Source organism: Mastigoproctus giganteus, chromosome 7 (genome assembly GCF_048544385.1).
Source record: "Mastigoproctus giganteus isolate SK-2022 chromosome 7, ASM4854438v1, whole genome shotgun sequence".
NCBI lineage: Eukaryota > Metazoa > Arthropoda > Arachnida > Uropygi > Thelyphonidae > Mastigoproctus > Mastigoproctus giganteus.
In genome coordinates this window covers 63,177,640-63,200,942 of record NC_143581.1, presented here as the reverse complement: position 1 = coordinate 63,200,942, position 23,303 = coordinate 63,177,640, and positions in this window count along the sequence as shown.

Here is a 23,303-nt window from a genome sequence, read left to right as displayed (position 1 = left end):
ATTTAGCTTTTATGTAATTTTGAAAATACAATAGATTTAATTGGGGAAAAAAAATTGCAAGTAAATAAATAAAAAATTTCTTTCGTGAAAATTTTGAAACTTGCCTCGTTTAGACTCTTCATTCAGTGCTTGCGGGAGTGACTCATAGTATTGTGCCTGTGTTATCTTCAATATTTTTATTTAAAATTGTCGGTGATATAAATTCCTACTAATTAATATTTATTACTCTTAATATGTCTAAGATGAAATCAAATGTATGGAATTATTTTGCTCGAAAAAGCAAATATGAAGCACAATGTTCGAAATGTTAGAAGATAATGAAGTCGTCTGGAGGATTTACATCATCTTTGATGTTGCATTTAAAGAAAATGCATCAGATTGACATTAAACAAGATAACAGTGAACCTCCCGTAAAAATGGTAAGAACATTAAAAAACTTTATCGTTAAAAAATCTATGGAAGAAGAGATTTCAAAATTAGCTGCTTTAGATGGATTTTCTTTTAATTCAATTGCCAAGAGTGAGTTTATACAATCAAGCCTTCACCTTCACAGAAATAAATACGATAAATTACCACCAGCCTCAGTGAATGGAATTAAAAATATGGTTCTGAATTATTATAAAACAGAAAGAACTCATTCAGAATTTCAAAAATTAATTGGTTTTGGGTGCACGGTATTCATTGACTCTAGACGAATATACGTGTATAGAAAATAAAAGGTATATGAATATAACTGTGCATTCAAAAGACAATCATTGGTCGTTAGGTCTTATTGAGATTAATGGTTCACTTGATAGCAGAAGAACTGAGCAAATTGTGAATGGACACTTGAAGGAATTTGGTTTGAACTTGGATGAGGATATTGTTGCCTGCACTACCGATGGAGCAGCAATGATGGTTAAGTTTGGAAAGTAAATTACGCTTAATCATCAACAATGTATAGCCCATTGTATACATCTGTCAGTTATAGATGTACTTGATGAAAAAGCAATCAATTATGGTGCCACAGTCTCTGAGTCTCCTAAAGACAATGAAGAAAATGAAAATAATGAAGAAAGTAGTGATGATGAAGAAGTTGAAGAAAGACAGCAAGGCATGCTTTATCAAACTGACTTTACCGATGAGCTCATTTATTTCTTCAATTCAATGGCCAATATTGCACAAACTATTAACAAAGTCAGAAAAATTTGCAAGCTTTTTCGAAAATCGCCTACCAAAAATGACATATTACAAAATTTTGTTAAAGCAAAATTTAATAGAAAAGAATGTAAACTTATGTTAGATTGCAAGACTAGATGGGACAGCACCTTCTATATGATTGAGAGATTTTTGAAATTGAAAAATTGCATTCCAAATGCTCTGTGTGCAGTACTGTCAACTGAAGCTGTGTCTGACGATCACTGGAAAACACTTGAATTGCTATGTGAAGCTTTGCGACCAGTTGAAATGATTCTGAATGCTATAACCTCAGAAGATACAGACTTTCTTAAAGCAGAGTCTTCAATAGAATTTCTGCTTGCTAAGCTTGATACATTGTTGAATAGTTCAACAGAGGATGCCCTACACGATTTGATTAATTTTAGTGTAAATTCTGGTGAGAAATATGTGTTAGCATTATTCATAGATTTTGAAGGAGCATTTGATACTGTATGGTATCAAAGTGTGCTTTTTTCATTAAGAGAATTAAATTGTCCCAATTTGTTATACCAAATTATTAAAAGTTATTTAATGGATAGACAGATTATTATAAGATCCCAACATTTAACTTTTAATAGAATTATTGATCGCGGTTGTCCACAAGGATCTGTGTTGGGTCCTATTTTATGGAATCTGGTCTTAAACCAGTGGTTAAGTAGAACAGTCCCTAATTGTTATAAGGTGGCTTATGCTGATGATTTGGTTTTGTGCGTGACAGGAAGATCTAGAGCAGTATTAGAAAGTAGATTGGAGGTTATTGTTCAGGATTTGACTGATTGGGCTACATTAAATAAACTAAACATTTCATCTTCTAAAACTGTCATGATGTTATTAAAAGGAAAATTAGACTACAACAGACCACCTCGATTATTAGTAAACAGTAAACAAATTCCTCTTGTTTCCCAGGTAAAATATTTAGGGGTTATCTTGGATGACAAGTTATTATTTTCCCAACATTTGAATTATTTAAGTAGGAAAATAAAAAATTACACTGCTTCTATAGTTAGGGTTACCAGAAAAGATTGGGGATTAGGTAAACGCATTTTGTATCTATATTATAAAGCTATTTTTATTCCGATTGTGTCGTATGCTGCATCAATTTGGTATGTTCGTACTGTCAATGTAAAATTTAAACAAAAACTATTATCAATACAAAGAATAATGTTGTTAACTATTTTGCGTGTTTGTAAGACTGTTTCGACTAATGCTCTACAGGTGATTGCGGGGGTATTGCCTTTGGATTTAACAGTCGTGTATAGAGCTTTTTGTTATTTTATAAAGAAAAGGAATACAAATTACATTTCTGGGGATTACTAATGAAGTTTCTTCTGCAGTCAGCAAACAGAAGAAAGAAATTTTGGTGAAATTAATTAAATTATGGCAGGTCCGTTGGGATTCCAGTAGTACTGGTAGAGTAACTTATTTATTTATACCTAGTGTTGAATTTAATTTTAATAACAAATTGCATCGCTGGTTTTATCCAAGTATGGAATGTTCATATTTGATTATGGGGCATGGTTCCTTAAAAAGTAAGTTGCATCAGTTTAGTTTAGTGGAAGATCCTTACTGTGTTTGTGGAAGGTTGGAAACATGGGATCATATCTTATATGAATGCAATTTGTATGATGAATTTAGATTAGACTTATTTAATTTGGTACCTAATTTTATTAGGGGTTCTGAATTAATTTGGCTGTCTAATGAAAGGAATTTTGTAGAATTTCAACGGTTTTGCAGGTTGACATTTAATAAAAGGAGGAGTATACATGTTGTTACTAATACTGACTAAAGACCTGTTTTTTTTTTTTTTTTTTTTTTCCCTCCTCTGGATGGATAGGCATTCTGTCTTGGAGGCGGGGAGAAATTTTTTTTTTTTTTTTTTTTTGGCTGGCCTTGTGGAATGACCATGAGGCGGAATTGTTGCACTCACTAGTAAGATGTATTCTCCTAGTTGGTGCATTTTTTTTTTTTTTTTTTTTTTGCTGGCTCTTGGGTGTGGGCACCCCAGGAGCGGGACTGCTGGCACCCACCAGTCTTGCACCCTTACTGGTGGGTGCGGGATTTAGGTGCAATATGCACAGCCAGAACTAATAGATCCAGGCATAGCTCCTTGTGCCAGGGATGGGCACCAGGTGGTAATTGCCCAATGGACTATCACCTGGTGGCAGAGTAGCCTGTTTGACTTATAACACATTACACACACGTGCACACACACTTACACTAACAGGCCATTATGAGAATATGTTATATGATAAATTGGTGGAGATGGATGTATGTCCGGGTGCCACCCTTCGACAGTTAAATACATACATACATACATACATAAGCTTGATACAGCAGAAAACCCTTTTGCAGCGTTACAATGCAAGACGAAATTGCCCAACTGTGGCTTTGCTGAGCTATCTACACAACCCCAAAAAGTTTAGGAAAGAAGATTCAGGTTCAAGAACTTTTGATTTTCCAAGTAAGCAAGTTTTGAAAAAGCATGCTGAAGAGATTTATCAGAGATTATTTGCAAAACATTCCGAAGCAGTCTTAGCGTTGAATGAAGAAACTGAAAATAAACGAACTGTTCTTTTAGAAGAAAACAAAGACTCGTCTAGTTCCGATGTTGGAGGTACACTCATGCGAGAGTATGATAGTGTAATAAAGAGATTAACTGAAGAGCCTTCAAAATATCCGAGTGAATCGGAAATCAGCAAACAATTTAAAATTTTGGAGGCTTGTTATTTGGTTTTTAGGAGCATTAGCAACTAAGGCCATATTGCTCCGGGATATGCGGTGGTCATTCCCTGACCTTTCCGCATCCTCCATATTTGGTGGTGACGGGCTCGAACCCCAGTATAATCAAGAAGCGTGTGCTACGCATTGCTGCTCCTTCCTACCTGGCTACGGAGGCGCCTAATTTTGGAGGCAACTAGCAGTAGAAGTGAAAAGCTGGAGAAAGTTTATAGAGCACTGCTGACCATTAAACCAACAAGTGTTCAATCTGAGAGAGTGTTTTCGATCACCGGTCTCTTTAACACAAAAATAAGGTCAAGTCTATCAGGAAAAATGCTTAATATACTGTTTTTTTTTTTAAGGATCATTTTCAGAAAAAAGCTGAGCAATAAATAGTAAAGTATTTATTTTTAAAATACTTTACTATTTGTAAAGTATTTTACAAATACTTTAAGCTGTTTTTTTTCACATTATTTTTATTTATTTATTATTATTATTATTATTATTATTATAGGGCTTATTATTTTTTTGTTTACTATACGAGAAGATAGTTTTTATTCAACGGATTTGAATACAATTTGTAATTTTGTATAATCTCAAGCTGGTTACTTTTTTGGAGCATTTTAATTTTTTTTTATTTTTTTTACTATAAGAGGTGATAGATATTGTTTAAAAGATTTTATTACGATTTGTACAATCTACCCAAGATAAAATAAATACCTGTGTTATAAGCTTTTAATTATTTTTCCCTAAGTCTGAGAAAATTGGTTTTAAAACCTGTTTTATGAGTAAACTTCGGTTACACTCGGTTTTGAAATTTCTCGGTTTTACGCAAGCCCTAGGCACAACATATTACAAAATACATGATCCACACACTTTTAAACCTCTGGCCTTGACAGCGTACTGTCCTCGATACAAAGAACATACGCGGAGATGGGGTAAATCCCTGGTGCCGTTAGACCCAAAAAATACTCTGTACTCTGTATCCATACTGACGAAACCTTCCTCCTACCCAACAACCTCAAAGCAACTACATGGAGGAAATGCTTTGTAAATTAGACAAGCTTACTGAAGTATTTAATACTAAAGACAATCAAATATTGGATTTGCAATCTAAATTGAATTCCCTGACCCTGCAGTTGGAGAATCTAAATTCCAAAGTGATTTTGCTTCCTGAGTCCCGTGATTCTGGACCATCCTCTTCTACTCCCCCTACCTTTGCTAATATTGTTTCTGCCTCTGGAGCTCCTGCCTCATCTCAACCTCAGAATACCTTTGTCCTTTTAGTTAAACCGGATGACAGATCCTCTTTTGTTACCAGTGAGGAGGTTCATTCTACTATCACCAGGAACTTGAAATCTGACTTGAAACACGTCAAAATTAAATCCATCAGGAAAATTAGAGACAAATGCGTATCTATTGAAACGGACTCACTACTCGACCTTAATAAAATCAAAGCGTGCCCTAAATTTGGAGAGCTGAAATTAAAAACTGAACTTCCTAAGAAAATAAACCCTATTATGGTAATATACGATGTTCCTCGTTACACAAGTGATAAGGACTTGCTGGAAGATTTGTTTGAACGCAACCTCTCTGGTCTTGACATCTCTTCCTCGGATTTCTTAAAAGAGACTAAAATTCGTCTTAAAATCACTGCCAAAAATAAAGGAAACTTGCACTGGGTTCTTCAGGTTTCTCCCTGGATCAGATCTTACTTTATAGGTATGAAAAATCGTGTATTCCTTAACTGGACAGGACACACTAAAAGACTTCTTCATCACCCTACGTTGTTTTAAGCGTCTGCAATATGGACACTCCTCTCGTACTTGCAGACAGACTGTTCATACTAGGGCTTGCATAAAACCGAGAAATTTCAAAACCGAGTTTAACCGAAGTTTACTCTTAAAACCGGTTTTAAAACCGATTTTCTCAGGCTTAGGGAAAATAATTAAAAGCTTATAACACAGGTGTTTATTTTATCTTGGGTAGATTGTACAAATCGTAATAAAATATTTTAAACAAAATCTATCACCTCTTATAGTAAAAAAAATAAAAAAATTAAAATGCTCCAAAAAAAGTAACCAGCTTGAGATTATACAAAATTACAAATTGTATTCAAATCCTTTGAATAAAAACTATCTTCTCGTATAGTAAACAAAAAAATTGATAAGCCCTATAATAATAATAAAAATAAATAAATAAAACTAATGTGAAAAAAAAACAGTTTGGGGAAATTACTTTACTATTTATTGCTCAGTTTTTTTCTGAAAATGATCCTTTAAAAAACACAGTATATTAAGCATTTTTCCTGATAGACTTGACCTTATTTTTGTGTTAAAGAGACCAGAGATCGAAAACACCCTCTCAGATTGGACACTCGTTGGTTTAATAGCAGTGCTCTATAAACTCTCTCCAGCTTTTCACTTCTATGGCTAGTTGCCTCCAAAAGTTTGAATTCTTCGCTGATTTCCAATTCACTCGGATATTTTGAAGGCTCTTCAGTTAATCTCTTTATTACACTATCATACTCTCGCATGAGTGTATCTCCAACATCGGAACTAGACTAGTCTTTGTTTTCTTCCAAAAGAACAGTTCGTTTATTTTCAGTTTCTTCATTCAACGCTAAGACTCCTTCGGAATGTTTTGCAAATAATCTCTGATAAATCTCTTCAGCATGCTTTTTCAAAACTTGCTTACTTGGAAAATCAAAAGTTCTTGAACCTGAATCTTCTTTCCTAAACTTTTTGGGGTTGTGTAGATAGCTCGGCAAAGCCACAGTTTGGCAATTTCGTCTTGCATTGTAACGCTGCAAAAGGCTTTAGTGAAACTTTAAAGCAAATAGGTTTTCTGCTGTATCAAGCTTAGCAAGCAGAAATTCTGTTGAAGACTCGGCTTTAAGTAAGTCTATGTTCTGAGGTAGTAGCCTTCAGAATCATTTCAACTGGTCGCTAAGTTTCACATAGCAATTCAAGTGTTTTCCAGTCATCGTCAGACACAGCTTCAGTTGACAGTACTGCACATAGAGCATTTGGAATGCAATTTTTCAATTTCAAAAATCTCTCAATCATATAGAATGTGCTATCCCATTTAGTCTTGCAATCTAATATAAGTTTATATTCTTTCCCATTAAATTTTGCTTTAACAAAATTTTGTAATATGTCATTTTTGGTAGGCGATTTTCGAAAAAATATTTGCAAATTTTTCTGACTTTGTTAATAGTTTGTGCAATATTGGCCATTGGATTGAAGAAATAAATGAGCTTATCGGTAAAGTCGGTTTGATAAAGCATGCCTTGCTGTCTTTCGTCAACTTCTTCATCAACACTACTTTCTTCATTATTTTCATTTCCTTCATTGTCTTTGGGATACTCAGAGACTGTGGCATTATAATTGATAAACCTTTTTCATAAAGTATTTGTACATCTTTTTTTTTTTTTTATGAAACCCCCAAACACGAAAGGTATCAAAACCTATAGTAATTAGTACCGTGCATGGGTTGAAGGAGCAGTATGGGGGGGGGGGGGATGCCGGAAACTTTGCTCTAGAGACTAAACATGGGTTTCACCACTTCAAGCCTCCAATACGCAAAGTGGTGGTATTTCACCGGTTGATGAAAGTCATTTACCACATCTATAACTGACAGATGTATACAATGGGCTATACATTGTTGATAATTAGGCGTAATTTGCTTGCTAAACTTAATCATCATTGCTGCTCCATCGGTGGTGCAGGCAACAATATCCTCATCCAAGTTCAAACCAAATTTCTTCAAGTGTCCATTCACAATTTGCTCAGTTCTCTGCTATCAAGTGAACCATTAATCTCAATAAGACCTAACGACCAATGATTGTCTTTTGAATGCACATTTATATTCATATTCATTTTATTTTGTATAGACGTATATTCGTCAATGAATACCGTGCACCCAAAACCAATGAATTTTTGAAATGCTGAATGAGTTCTTCTTTAGTTTTATAATAATTCAGAATCATATTTTTAATTCCATTCACTGAGGCTGGTGGTAATTTATCGTATTTATTTCTGTGAAGGTGAAGGCTTGATTGTATAAACTCACTCTTGGCAATTGAATTAAAAGAAAATCCATCTAAAGCAGCTAATTTTGAAATCTCTTCTTCCATAAATTTTTTAACGATAAAGTTTTCTAATGTTCTTACCATTTGTACGGGAGGTTCACTGTTATCTTATTTAATGTCAATCTGATGCATTTTCTTTAAATGCAACATCAAAGATGATGTAGATCCTCCAGACGACTTCATTATCTTCTGACATTTCGAACATTGTGCTTCATCTTTGCTTTTTCGAGCAAAATAATTCCGTACATTTGATTTCATCTTAGACATATTAAGAGTAATAAATATTAATTAGTAGGAATTTATATCACCGACAATTTTAAATAAAAATATTGAAGATAACAGAGGCAAAATACTATGCGTCACTCCCGCAAGCACTGAATGAAGAATCTAAACGAGGCAAGTTTCAAAATTTTCACGAAAGAAATTTTTTATTTATTTACTCGCAATTTTTTCCCCCAATTAAATCTATTGTATTTTCAAAATTACATAAACGCTAAATTTGGTGAAGCTGCTTTTTGGAGAACATTTGATCGCAAATTTAATAGGAATAAAGAAGCAAAAAACTTTCTACGATTGAAATTTGATGCAATATTCAGGGAATCTGTTTCTAGTGGGTAACCATCAATAAGGCGCGTTCCACAACTCACTCAGTCATAAATGAGTACACCTGCATCGAGCCATGATACAGGTGGGAAGATAAAAGGTACCCCTCCTAGATTTGGGCCACTTGCCCATGAGATTCGTACCTAAACATAAAATAAAATAAAATAAAATTTAAAATAAAAAACATGTTTAAAACAAAGCAGTTGAACGATCCAGACAAACGAACAAACGAAAGAAAATGTGCGTAACAAAAAACTATATTCGAGGGCTAACTAAAAAAATATTCGAATCCGGTTTTAGAAGCTCGGTTTCGGTTTTAACAACACAATATGAAAACCGATTTAACCGGTTTATAAAACCGGTTTGCAAGCCCTAGTTCATACTTGTGGCCTCTGTGGTCTTTCTGGCCATCAAGCCTCTGTTTGCTCTAATCCTAACATCCCTGCTTCTTGCCCAAATTGTAGGGCGAGGAAAAAGGACCATAACCACTCATTTAGAGATCAAAGTTGTCCTGTCTTTTAGTCTGCTGTTGAAGCAGTTAGGCTTAGGACAAATTATGCTATAAATTGATTTCCTGATTTCACTGTTTTCAGGTTAATTATGTCTGAATGCCTTGGTACTCAAATAATGTTTTCTTTTGGTGCTCGCCCTGCAGTGTTGTTGATTAACTGTAAATTGTGTTTCTGTATTTATGTACATATGATGATGACCATGCTTGGACCTTTTCTTAGTGGTCTGTATAACTTTATCAGAAATTAATTGTTTTAGATTTGTGGAATAATATTAGAATTTAATTGTTTTAGATTTGTGGAATAATATTAGAATTTAATTGTTTTAGATTTGTGGAATAATATTAGAATTTAATTGTTTTAGATTTGTGGAATAATATTAGAATTTAATTGTTTTCTAAATTGTGAAACTCTGCAGTGTTAGTTAAAATTTTTCTTACTTTGCTTTGTTTTGTAAATATTTAGAGTTTTGGTTGCAGCCTTACAGGACTAGGTTAAAGCCATTAGTTGTTTTACTTCTGTTTCTAGGAAGTTCCTGGAAACAGTTTTCATGTTCAGTTGATTAATGTTGTAATTTATGTATATATGTATATATATATCTGTTCTTTTGGTTTTACTTTAGTTTTTCTGCAGAGTTTTCGTTTTTAAATTGTGAAACTGTGCAGTGTTAGTTAAATTTTTCTTTTTTGCTTTGGTCTTTGTAAATATTTAGAGACTTGGTTGCAGCCTTACAGGACTGGGTTAAAGCCATTAGTTGTTTTTATTGTTTCTAGGAAGGTCCCTGGAAACTGTTTTTCATGTTCAGCTTGTTTAATATTGTAATTATGTATGTATGTATATATGTATATATATATTTGTTCTTTTGGTATTATTTTAGTTTTTTCTGCAGAGTTTCCGTTTTGGTTTTAAATTAATTTAAATTGTTTTTAAATTGCTAATGATTTAATTTTGAGTTTTTAAGCCTAGATTTCTTTATGTCATGTAATAACATTTCTTAAGTTTTTATTTTAACCTTCACACATACTGGATTTGTGTTCAGATTTTGTCTACTGATTTTTCCTTACCTAACTAAGTTTTCTGAGATCTACATCTTTTCTCCTTTCTTTTCTTTTTCCTAACCTAATTTCCCTAATACCTTACGTGTTTCATTTAAATCGTGTGTCTGTGTATTTATGCATATATGTTTATGACCTTGCGTGGTCCCCTTTTGTTACTGGCCAGTCCAATTTTATTAGAATTAATTGTTTTAGATTTGTGAAATTATATTTACGTCATGTAATTATTATTCTTTTAGTTTTAATAGTGATCTTCACACTTACTGGATTTGTATGGTTCTCTTCAGATTTTGCCTCTTAATTTTTCCTATCTAACTGAGATACTTAACTTTTTCTCCTTTTCCTCTCTTCCTCACCTAATTCCTCTATTTTCTTGTGTCACTTGTATAACTTTTGTATTTTCTGGTCTCAGGAGTTTTCACTGTACTTTCTGTTGGAAGTCTCTTTTTCGGTTGTATTATATTTTGTGCTTTAGATAACTAGTTGTAAAATTTCTTTTGTACATATAACTTTTGGGAATTTTCTTCTTTTGAAAATTTCGTTTTGTTAACTCTCTTTGGTATATGTTACATATACTTTGGCTTTCTTAATCTTCCTCTTAGTTTCCCCCCTTTTTTCTTCAATTCTTGTTTACTCTTGTCTTTTCAGGTGGTGAATTGGGCTCGCCTCCTGACAATTTTATTCTTTGTTTACTGTTCTGTTTGAACTATCTTGTTGTCCTATCTCTCTTCTCTTTCCCTAACTTAATTTTCCTTTTATTTTATTGAGGTTCCTCGAACCTCAATTAGCAGTATGCTAGACTCCCTGGAGAGCCTGGTCGTGGCTAGGGACGGGAGTCAGGATGCAAGATATATTTGTTCTTGCCTCCTGGCTGCAAAGTCTCCAGGTGCCGGCAAACAACATACAACAAAACACACATTTACAGTTTCATACATATTTTTACACACACTTTCCGGCTTTAAAACTACAGAGAAATCAGCGGTATATAGGGGAAACACTGGAGGTCGCAATCAATACATGAATACTTTGAATACTTTGAATATCCATACTGAAGTCGAATTACCGTCTACTTGAATTCAGTGACGCAGTGTACCTATACAGTATACTTGCCACGCAGTGGGTTCGTCCACTAGTGAGAGGAGTGACAGCGTCTCGTTGCCTAGGAACCAGGTATCCCATGAATTCTGTCCTTTCAGTGTACACTGCTCAGAAAATTTCATATCTACTCGTATCATAACTCCTAGATCCCTTTCAGCCCCATCAAGTGTATAAGTTATTTTGGGGTTGCCATTCCCTAAGTGAAAGACGTTGCATTTTTCTGTATTAAAACTTACCAGGTACATTTTTGACCATTTATGAAGCCTATTGAAGTCATCCTGAAGGAATCATCCTGGTTGGCACTCATTAACGACTCTACCAATCTTTACGTCGTCTGCAAATTTTGACATCACGCCTTCTATCCCTTCGTCGATGTCCCTTACGAAAATCAGAAACAACAGTGGTCCAAGAACCGATCCTTGGGGAACCCCCTTCTGACACTACACCATTTTGAAGAATATCCATTAATCACATCTTGCAGGGCAGAAGGCAGAGGGATGCCACCCAGATTGCCACCTAGCAATCCATCTTAGAATCTCACCAGTAATGCCAACCTGTTCAAGCTTATACAGTAACCTCTCACGAGGGACGAGTCAAATGCTTTTCTAAAATCGGAATAAACTATATCGAAATTATTCCCTAAATCCACCTGATGAGTAACTGTCAAAATAAGTTACTATGTTAGTTAATCATGATTTACCCTTAATAAAGCCATGTTGTGTGTCCTTCAGAATGCCATATCTATGTAAATGTCCCTGGATTGCACTCTTAATCATTACCTCAAAGATTTTTTCTACCATTGAAGGTAGTCTAAATGGTCTGTAGTTATCAACTTCACCCTTAAAACTGCCATTATGTATTGGCGATACGTTGGCACTTCTCCAATCCAAAGGAATCTTCCCCGAGTCCAAAGATGTTATCATTTAACCTCAGTAGATCAGTACACTCCCTCGTGTTCTCCCTAAAAACTACAGTGAATATGCCATCAACTCCGGGAGCCTTACTTGCCTTTATGCTATAAAGTTTTTTTAATAAACAATCATCTATAATTACGACATCACTAATTTCGTATGGCTCAGCATAAAGGGTCTTTAGTCAGTAAAGACACTGATGCAAAATACTTATTCAATTCATTCGCAACTTCAGCTGTGTTATCTAAGATTTTCCCACACCCAGTGCACAAGGGTCCGATCTCATTAGCTTTCTTCTTCTTTGTATTCACCTACGTGAAATATTCCATGTCCCCATTCTTTGCTCTTAGGTAATGCTTTCTCATACACCCTTGGTCTCCTAACCTTATTTGTGGTACTATTACAGATCAACTTATACCTATTGTAGGCTTCAGTAACTGATTTTTAATCACTCTGTAACTGTCCCATGCTATCTTTTTCTGATCTATTTGACCGACCAGCTCTGCAGTCATCCACTTTGGCATCTTCCTCCTGCAAAATTTTCTTAAAAGTATGTATGCGTTCATGGCTTCTATAATTTTTGCTTGAAAAGTATTCCATAATTCAAATGTATTCGCCATCGCTCGACAATCCGCTCAATTTTTAGATGCCATAGAGCGCCTTAAACTGTCAAAGTACCCTCTTCTGAAGTTAAAACCCATGCCTTTACCTTTAACTACTGCAATATATTTCTTCATCATCCAACTGACGATTGTATGACCACTTCCTGTGATGTCATCTGATTCTTTTGTAATGATGTGCTGAAGAATATTCTCACCCGTAGTACTTCCCTAATCTGATGGTACAAATGATAATCATCTAGTTTATTTAAAAAAAAAATTCCCCATGCTGAGTTGCCTTCCCACTTGAATGTCTTATTTTGGTTATATTAAAGTAACCAAAATAAGACATTCAAGCTTGCTTGGCCATTCCATCTGCATGTAAAGACTCGTCACAATCTTCTGGTCTGTAGATTACTCCCACTCTCATTACTCCTTTGTTTCCAACTAGCTCACACCACTCAGATTCTGTGCTGGCAGACGTAACTTTAGACTCAACAAAAGCTCTTTTCGCACTCAGGCTGATTTTTATAAGAAGCATGACTCCTCCAATCCTTCTATCTTTCCTAAAAACATTATAAATACCATAGTGGAACGGCTCATTCCCAATTTCCGGATGGCTCCACGTTTCTGTTAGCTCTATTAAATCAGCAATAGTTGTCCTAACCAGGAGTTTAAATTCATCCATTTTATTGAGAACACTCCCGACATTACTCTAGACACAGTTGAGACTAAGTAATCTTCTATAGTTTGCTACGCTGACAAATTCCTTGAAGTTATTTAGGTTTGTATCCAAGCTTTATCTTCCCCCCATTTGAAACATTGCTACCCTCAGAACATCTTACCAACGTCGGCTGTAGTGGTAACAAACAAGAATTCATGAGGTGAGTTGCAACATTACTTTGATCCATATCATCAGATAAACGCGGATCTAATTACTCTTCTCTCTAACTAGCAGTTTCCCTGAACCCTTCGGGTATCCTCAGTGATACTGGCAAAAATCCTTGCACTACCTTTGTTCACATGATTACTATCTCAAATGCGGGCCATGCTAATAAAAATTTCACCCTAGAGCCCTGCAGATTCCCTCAAGTCGGGAGTTAATTCACAAGGCTTTCATCACATAATCCCTCCTATAGTGTCTGGCAGAATTGCAGACACACTCATTGTGACCTAACTCGCGCAATGTTTTCAGCATAGTCTTATATTTATCCAACAGATGGTCAGGTTGTGTATGAATATTGTTAGTCCCCACATGAATAACAATGCCCCTTTATCTCCCTTAAATTTTTTGTTGTTTCTGTAAGGTTTTAGGAGCATCAGCGACTAAGGCCATAGAGCTCCGTGTATATTGTCTGTCAATTGCGTAATATAATTGCATGTTATGCATATTATACATAACAATACACTGGTGTGCAAAACTTTGTAAGGACCACACTATTTCTAAAGGTAACAACCACAAAATCTTTATTTAAGGTACTCTTTACGGATGAGAGTAGATTCAGTCTCAGCAGCGATTCTGGACGTCAGCTAATCTGGCGAGAGGTTGGCACACAGTATCACCCCGCAAACATCACTGAAAGGGATCGATATGGCGGCGAGGTGTTCTCGTCTGGGGAGACGTTATCTTGGATGAACGTACACAACTCCAGATACTGGAAGGCGGTACTGTAACCGGAGCACGCTATTGTACTGAGGTAATCCTTCCCCATGTGCGTCTCTTTTCCGAGGTGCCATTGGTCTCGAGTTCGTGTTTATGGATGATAACGCCACACCCCATCGCACTGCAGCTGTTGATATGCTTTGGGAAAGTGAGGACATTGTTCGTATGGATTGGCCAGCCTGTTCCACCGATCTAAATCCCATCGAACACATATGGGACGCTTTGGGGAGACGCCTAGCGGCACGTCCACACCCAGCAGAAAATGTTCACCAGCTGAAGATGGCGCTGACAGAGGAATGGACGATGTTACCGCAAGAACTTATCAACAACATTATTCGAAGTATGGACAGGCGGTGTGCAAAGCCTGCATCGACATTAGGGGTGGCCATATTTCCTACCGAGGACCACCTCTTCCCTTTATTCTATCTTTGGCAGTGATGTATCTGTATCATGGCAGACTGCTATGTTGCCATTTTTGAATAAAATCTCTCTGTACCGTTTTGTTTCTGTTGTTGTGTCGGTGTTGTTTCCTTCATTTCTGTACCTCACGAGGTTCCTTTGGTATGCTTTTCCCATATCCAAGCCACTCCTATGAGAAGCTATTTAAGGACCTGACTGGTCCTTAAATTTTCCACACCAGTGTAATAATGCATAATATATAATATTTATAAATGATGCAATTTAAAATCATACTTAGTCGGAAGGGATAAATGTTTATTTTCAGAGTTAATCAATGAAATTTTTTCATTTATGGCACATCTGATTTAAATAAACAACAGACTAGAAGAATAAATCTTTATGTCAAGCCTTCATTTGAATTGGATTTGTCGAAATGTTTGTGACAAGACTTCGACTCTGTATTTCTTATTCTTGCACATCTTGTCAACTTCCATGAAGAGCATGTTGCACAGAGGAGCTGTATTAGCTGGGACGAAGTGTTCGAGGCAGTCAAGGTTATTAAAATTAGGACGCAAATGGGTGTTCATAATGCAATGTTTCTTTCCTTCAGGGTCTGTAAAAACTCTGGAGACATCAGGGGCGTCAATCTCCCTCGCCATGAGTTGAGACAAACTAGTAAGGTTCCTAGCAGGAACAAATTGTTTCCGACGGATGACTTGTAGGTTAGCAAGCATCACTGAATTGGAGATGGTTGATGGATTCCAAATAACTTTCTTTAGCCATCGGCGGATCCAGTATTCAATGTTAAAGAATTTTTATAGATGACTATGTGAGGCAGAAGACCAAATTACGGATGCACACATGGAAATTAGTATAACGAATTGTTGAGTACATTGTATGGTTATTTTGGCATTGTTTTTACCAGTAAGTTCTTGTTTAATATTCCGCAGTGCTGCTTATATTTTGATTTTTGTGGTGCAGGAGAAATGTAAGATTCTCATCCCAGATGAGGCAAAGGTCTTTTTTTCGATTTTGACTTATTGATGGTATTGCATGATGGTGCCAGGGATTTACAGTACATACTGTATTTACATCCACGTCCATCAGATATAAGAGATACACATAAAAAATACATAGATATTACATAATATACATCTATACATATGTGAACAAATATATAAATAATTAAATCATTACACTAAATTCAAAAAATAGCAAGGGCTTAATTTTTCAGTACTCACCTTGATCGATCTGCAATTGTTATGGTTTGAATGGCAAGGGGTGACTAGCGTTAAGGTGATTGGTTCTTAAATTAAGGGGTGGGTAAATAGTAATTATGATGGAAACGGGATTAAAATATGCGCAAGGAAGTAGAAGTGCACTAACTCCGTCCTTGGTTGTCGTTAAATTAGGAATCTCTAAATAGCGGATAAGCCAAAAGTCGTAACGAAGGACTTTCGTTAAAAAAGACGTCTTCAGTTGGCAAGTTAAATGAAAAGGGAACGCGTACTGTATTTAAGAAGAATTTTGTAATCCTGTGATGCACTTTGTTACTTGCGGGAATCTCAGATTGGTGAGATTCCAAACCGGAGAAAGATTGAAGGAGAGTTTCGCATTTATAATATTTATATCGGAGTGGTGACGAAACCATTCTATAATGAGGGCTTCGAATTGTAAAATTTTGTAACTGTTTTTTAATTTTAATATGGTAATAGCTGAGTCGACTAAGGGAGTATGGTTGTTGGAGTGGACATGTAAAGTAAGTTCAGTGCTAGATTGTCCAGTTCTGAAGCTATTGTAGTGGTAGTATGCTCTGGTATTGGATGATTCGGTTTATCCGAATTTGGTTGTGGTACTACCAATGTAACAGGCGTTACAATTGTGTCGACATTTTATTAAATAAATAATATTATTCATTATTTATATTTTACATTTCTTTATATTTATTGAAAAGTGATCCAAGTTTGTTATAAGTGGAAAAAATAAGAGTGATGTCTATACCTGCAAATATTCGCCGAAATTGTCCTGCAAAATTACTATGATAATTAAGGACAAGATGTGTTTTACTATTTTTGATGTGTTTTATGGGGTTATTGATATTAATTTTTGCGATGGAAATGGTGTGTTGGATTAATTTTGGAGGGTAATTTCTGGCTATGAATTTTTTTGTGAGATATTGTAACTCATTGGATAGGTTGTCTTGTGAGGTGCTGAATTTAATGGCGTTGTAGATTTGGTTATAGAGAACGGATTTTTTTATGTTGAAAGGGTGGTGTGATGTGAAATGTAGGAATTTCCCTGTGTGTATATGTTTTCTATAGATCTTAGTTCCTAGTTTAGTACTTGTTTTATATATGGTGAGATTGAGAAAATTAATTTGTTTATTGGTTTCTATTTGGAGTGTGTATTTAAGTCTGTCGTGAATTGAATTGAATTTTGTAAAAAGATTATCAATTATAGTTTTGTTTCCTATTATTTGTTTCCTAGTACATCATCGGCGTACCGCATGTATAACTTTATCTCGGAAGGGTAAGGTTGTAGGATTTTATTTTCAACTGTGGCTAAGTAAATTTCGGAAAGGAAAGCAGAGATGCCTAAGCTCATGGGTAACCCGAATATTCGTTGGAAGATCTGATTGTGAAATCTGAAATGCCTGGCGTCTAATAGTAGAGAGGTGAGTTCTAAAATATTGTTTATAGAAAGGGAGGTGCGATTAATGAGACTATTGTCGGAAGTTAAATATCCACGAAGGGCTTGTAAGGTGAAAGGTATATGTACATTGGCCGCAACTTTTGCCCATCTCTGCTCCCGCCTCTGTCAAAACCAGATGGTGCTTTTGTCACTTCAGCCAAGGATAAAGCTAACCTGCTAGCATCCCATTTTTCTTCCAACTCATGTATTAATGATCTTGTTAAAACACCTCCCACCATTCCTAGCATGCTGCATTCAATGCCTCCTCTACAGTGAAACGACATCAAACGATGCCAGAATATCAGCGTCAGCAATTATGGTGGTTTTAATTTTCTCAAAGGCTTGGTTGGTATTACTGATTTTAAATTTGGAAAACCTGGCGAGTGGAGATATGATTTTTACTAGAAATGAGGATCGGTTTGCGAAGGTGGATTTACTAAAAGAAATAATTGGTCTTAAGGGGGTGGCCCGGTTTATGTAGTTTGATAATTCCAAAAAATGGGGGAGAACATTGCTTCGTATGCCAATCTGCTACATGTAAGGTATGTAGGGTGATTTCTTTATTAGACCGGAGTTTTCTAAGGATAATGTCAAGCTTGTTTTTTTTTAATTTGGATATATTATAGGAATTATTAATTATATAGGTGTCTTGGTCTGCTAGAATTTGTTCCATTTTTTCTATATAAGTGGCTTTGTCTAAAATTACTATGGTATCTCCTTTGTCTGTTCTTTGGATAATAATGTCTGGGATTTTACTTAGTTTATGAAATACTTAGTTGTTGTTGTTTGGATATATTAAATTGGGAGGGGAGTTTGGAGTTAATAATAGTGTTAGTCTGATGTAAAATGCGCCATTTGTCAGGGTGATGTTCGAGTTTTGTTTGAAGTTCAGTAATACTTTCTTTTATGGGATATTGATGGCTTTTTATCGCAAAGTTGAATCCATGCTCTAAACTTGCGAGTTCGGTGGGAGTGAAAGTTTTAGAAGAAATGTTAACTGTGAAAATTTGTGGAGCCGTTATTTTTTTTCCTGGATAAGTGTGATCCATTTTTTAGAATGTCTTAGTTCAACCTCTTTAAGGGCTGCATTAATATGTATATTGTTGAAGTTTGTGAATGCGATCCAGGTATTAGGTTGCATGTTTCTCTTAAGTTTAAATTTTAAATAATGTACCTGGTGTTGCAGCTGATAATTCTTATTAAATCTTTTCCGTAGTTCATCTCGTATAATGGCGATAGAGGTTTGACGCGCGATGCGTGGGTATTTTTTGTAGATTTTATTTGGAAATATACGGGCGAATTTCGGAATCACATTGTGATTTAGGCATTTCTGTAGAAAGGTGATATGTAATTTATTAATAAAATGCTTGATAAGTATTTGTGAAAATCGTATCTTACTATCTGGCAAGTTCAAAGGCATTGGGATGAAAATTAGATAGACGGTGCAGATTAGGTGTATTTTATGCGTTAAGGAAATCTAATAATTGGACACTTAGAAGTTATAGTATGACTTAAAGTACTGTTTTATTGGACTAAATTCAAAAAATAGCAAGGGCTTAATTTTTCAGTACTCACCTTGATCGATCTGCAATTGTTATGGTTTGAATGGCAAGAGGTGACTAGCTTTAAGGTGATTGGTTCTTAAATTAAGGGGTGGGTAAATAGTAATTATGATGGAAACAGGATTAAAATATGCGCAAGGAAGTAGAAGTGCACTAACTCCGTCCTTGGTTGTCATATTTACAGGTACAGACATCACTCTTATTTTTTCCACTTATAACAAACTTGGATCATTTTTCAATAAATATAAAGAAATGTAAAATATAAATAATGAATAATATTATTTATTTAATAAAATGTCGACACAAGTGTAACGCCTGTTACATTGGTAGTACCACAACCAAATTCGGATCAACCGAATCATCCAATACCAGAGCATACTACCACTACAATAGCTTCAGAACTGGACAATCTAGCACTGAACTTACTTTACATGTCCACTCCAACAACCATACTCCCTTAGTCGACTCAGTTATTACCATATTAAAATTAAAAAACAGTTACAAAATTTTACAATTCGAAGCCCTCATTATAGAATGGTTTCGTCACCACTCCGATATAAATATTATAAATGCGAAACTCTCCTTCAATCTTTCTCCGGTTTGGAATCTCACCAATCTGAGATTCCCGCAAGTAACAAAGTGCATCACGGGATTACAAAATTCTTCTTAAATACAGTACGCGTTCCCTTTTCATTTAACTTGCCAACTGAAGACGTTTTTTAATGAAAGTCCTTCGTTATGACTTTCGGCTTATCCACTATTTAGAGATTCCCAATTTAACCACAACCAAGGACGGAGTTAGTGCACTTCTACTTCCTTGCGGATATTTTAATCTCGTTTCCATCATAATTACTATTTACCCACCCCTTAATTTAAGAACCAATCACCTTAAAGCTACTCACCTCTTGCCATTCAAACCATAACAATTGCAGATCGATCAAGGTGAGTACTGAAAAATTAAGCTCTTGCTATTTTTTGAATTTAGTCCAATAAAACAGTACTTTAAGTCATACTATAACTTCTAAGTGTTAAATCATTACATTAACTGTAACCACATAAATTAGCAATGTGATATTATTTAAGTGGCCGAGTGGAGAGCTGGACTAGCGTGGTCGACCGGGGTCACAAGTGCAGGCTGCATTTAGCATATCGAGGATACATCTGTGGTGGTCACGGGTGTCACTATTCGAAGGTAAAAGCGTGGTTTTAAATTTTTACTGTAACGAAGATTCCCTTTCTGTATTGGTTGTTGTTTACTGCTTTTTGGAGGTCACCGTCAATCGCTTGCAGTGAGGACAGCATTTGTTTTGGCAGGAATCTGTCGGTAAGTACTAGCCAGTTATGGTTTGCTAGCAGCTGTGCTAAAGACCGGAAATAAGGGAGAGGAATGCGCCATGAGCAGCGATCCTCCCAGAAATTCGGCTCTGTCATTTTACCCGTGGCCATCTCGATTGTGAATAGCAGCCTTCTTTCTCCGATGTAGGATCGAGGCCTGCGCAGTTAAAGCATAGCTAACTGTGTTAGAATTCGGCAGTAAATATCATTTTAAGGTTAAAAATTAAACCGTCTCCACAACCACCAACAGTTCATGCCGGTGGTGGTGGTGGTGGTGTCGGTGCATTGGATGTGGGGAGTGTGTTCGCGGTGCACATAAGACTACCTTTGATAGCAGTGGACCTATATTAATATTGTTATTATCATCTGCTATTATTAGTACCTGATTAACCTGAAGGATATTTTATATTTACATGGTTGTTATTCCAGTTTGCATGGGATATCATAGTTTTCAAATTTACTTTCATATTTAAAATGTGATATGAAAGTCAATATTTTACATAATCAGATATTTTCATATCTGATTATGTATAATAGTATGCATCTTACATTTTATTTAGAGTTCTATTTTCAGTTACAATTATTTAATTCCTCGCCATGAATTGTTCGGACTGTGATGGGCAGTTTGCAATTATTTCGTTGGACACTCATTATGTGAAGATGTGAACATGAAATAAGTGATTTAATTTACAATGTTACTGTTACGAATATTGTATTTGAGCTAATATAGCTACCTGTTTTAAAAAAATTGTAAAGCCGAGTGGCTGATGTACTAATACTACTACCTGTTTTAAAAAAATTGTAAAGCCGAGTGGCTGATGTACTAATACTACTACCTGTTTACTCCCACTGCATGTTCCAATCCTTGGGTATCAAAAAACATGCATGAATTCGAACGCTTTCAGATGAATGCATACAAAATACACTGAGTGATCACTGAATTATGACCACCTACCTAATACTTCGTAGTTCCTCCTTTTGCCCGCAGTACAGCAGCTATCCGACGTGGCATTGATTCAGCAAGATGTCGGAAGCGTTCGGGAGGCATGGTCAATCAAGCTATGTGTAATGCGGCCAGCAATGCAGGTATGGAGGTGATTGGTGTATCCAGACGCCTGATATGCCTTTCCATAGTGTCCCACAAGTGCTCTAAAGGATTGATATCGGGGGAGTTCGGAGGCCAGTGGATATGCTGGAAGTCATAACTGTGTTCCTCAAACCACTCCTGCACATCAAGTCCCCGAGGGGTAGGCGCATTGTCATCTTGGAACACACCATCGCCATTCGGGAAAAGTGTAACATAGCGGGGTGTACACAGTCAGCAAGCAGTTGGCGATAGCGGAGACCAGTGATACGTTGTTCCACATGTACCACGGGTCCAAGTTCATGCCAGTGAAACATGCCCCACACTGTACAACCACTGGTCTGCACTTTTGATACCATGCATGATGGATAAATAGCCTCATGTTGTTGACGCCAAATCCGTACACGACCATTCACGGTGTGGAGTAAATAATGTGACTCATCCGACCAGCACACTTTCTTCCAGTCCTCTAACGTCCAACTTGCACGCTCTTTGCACCAGGCCAGTCTTTTACGTAGATGAACTTTGGTTAGGAGAGGATGCCGTCGGGGTCGTCTGCTGGTATAGCCCATACGTGCGAACGTGCGACGCATGATCATGCCAGATATTGTTCCCGGTTGGCCCATGTTGTATTAGGTAGTCAACTCTTCAACAGTGCTGCGCCTGTTCGCCTGTACGAGTCGTCGGACCCGGCGCTCACCTATAACATCAACCATTCGCTGACCTTTGTAGTTCTGCCGTCGGGTCGTTGTTTGACCATTTTGACGCTGGTCCTGGTACACTTTAACAACGGCGGCTCTCGAGCACCCCTACCAGTTCAGCCGTTTGGGAAATCGAGCTGGTGCCTCACCAGCTCGTCGAGTTCCCACAATCTGTCCTTTATCAAAGTCCGATAAATTCTTCGTTTTATCCATCACGCTCGTAATTTTACTACCTACTGAACCACTGACACCTTATCTATGCTAAGTAGGTCGACTAACTGCGCACTCTTGTACCTCACGTGGTTAACGGCTCGCATTCAGGTTTTATTGCGGTGGCCATAATTCAGTGATCATTCAGTGTATATGATAATGTTATTATTATTATTATTATTATTATTATCTGTTTATTTCCATAAGGAAACCACCCCGGGACGGCAAAGTGCCAGGAGGGTGCTAAGTACATATCAGGGTACGAGATACTACGTGCAGTGGGTTACATATACTGAACACGTAGTCTCGTCCCGAAATATTATATACACATTTTATGTTTAATATATCCGGTATTTACACATTAATGATTCTGTACATACATTATACAGCTCATATATTTACAATTCACTAATAATTCCACATATAACTTACATATTAACATAACTGTTACAGAAGGTATATTTTTACAGTCAACAGATTATTATTGTTCTTAAAGCAGAAAGCTTCACTTTTATTCACAATTCTTTAGTACTTTGCAGCCGATTCATATTTCAGTAAGTCTGTACGAATCCTGGAAGATCTCTTTCCGGTATGCTGCATCCTCACACAGTTTTTCGGCATCTATCTGTAGTGAGTTAAATATTCTCGCTGCATTTGATGGGAAGAATCTTTGCAGGCTACTAAGATTGTTCAGGACTGAACGCAGTGGATTATTTAGTTCTTCTTGTACTTACTGTCTAGTAAACTCCTTTCATCCAAGTGTGGTCGTTCTCCAGTATAAACAGAATTCCCTTATTACTTTACTCGATGGGTTCTTTGCTTAACATCAGGATTAAAGCAACTGCCAGTTGATGCATATTTGTGCTTCTCAATAA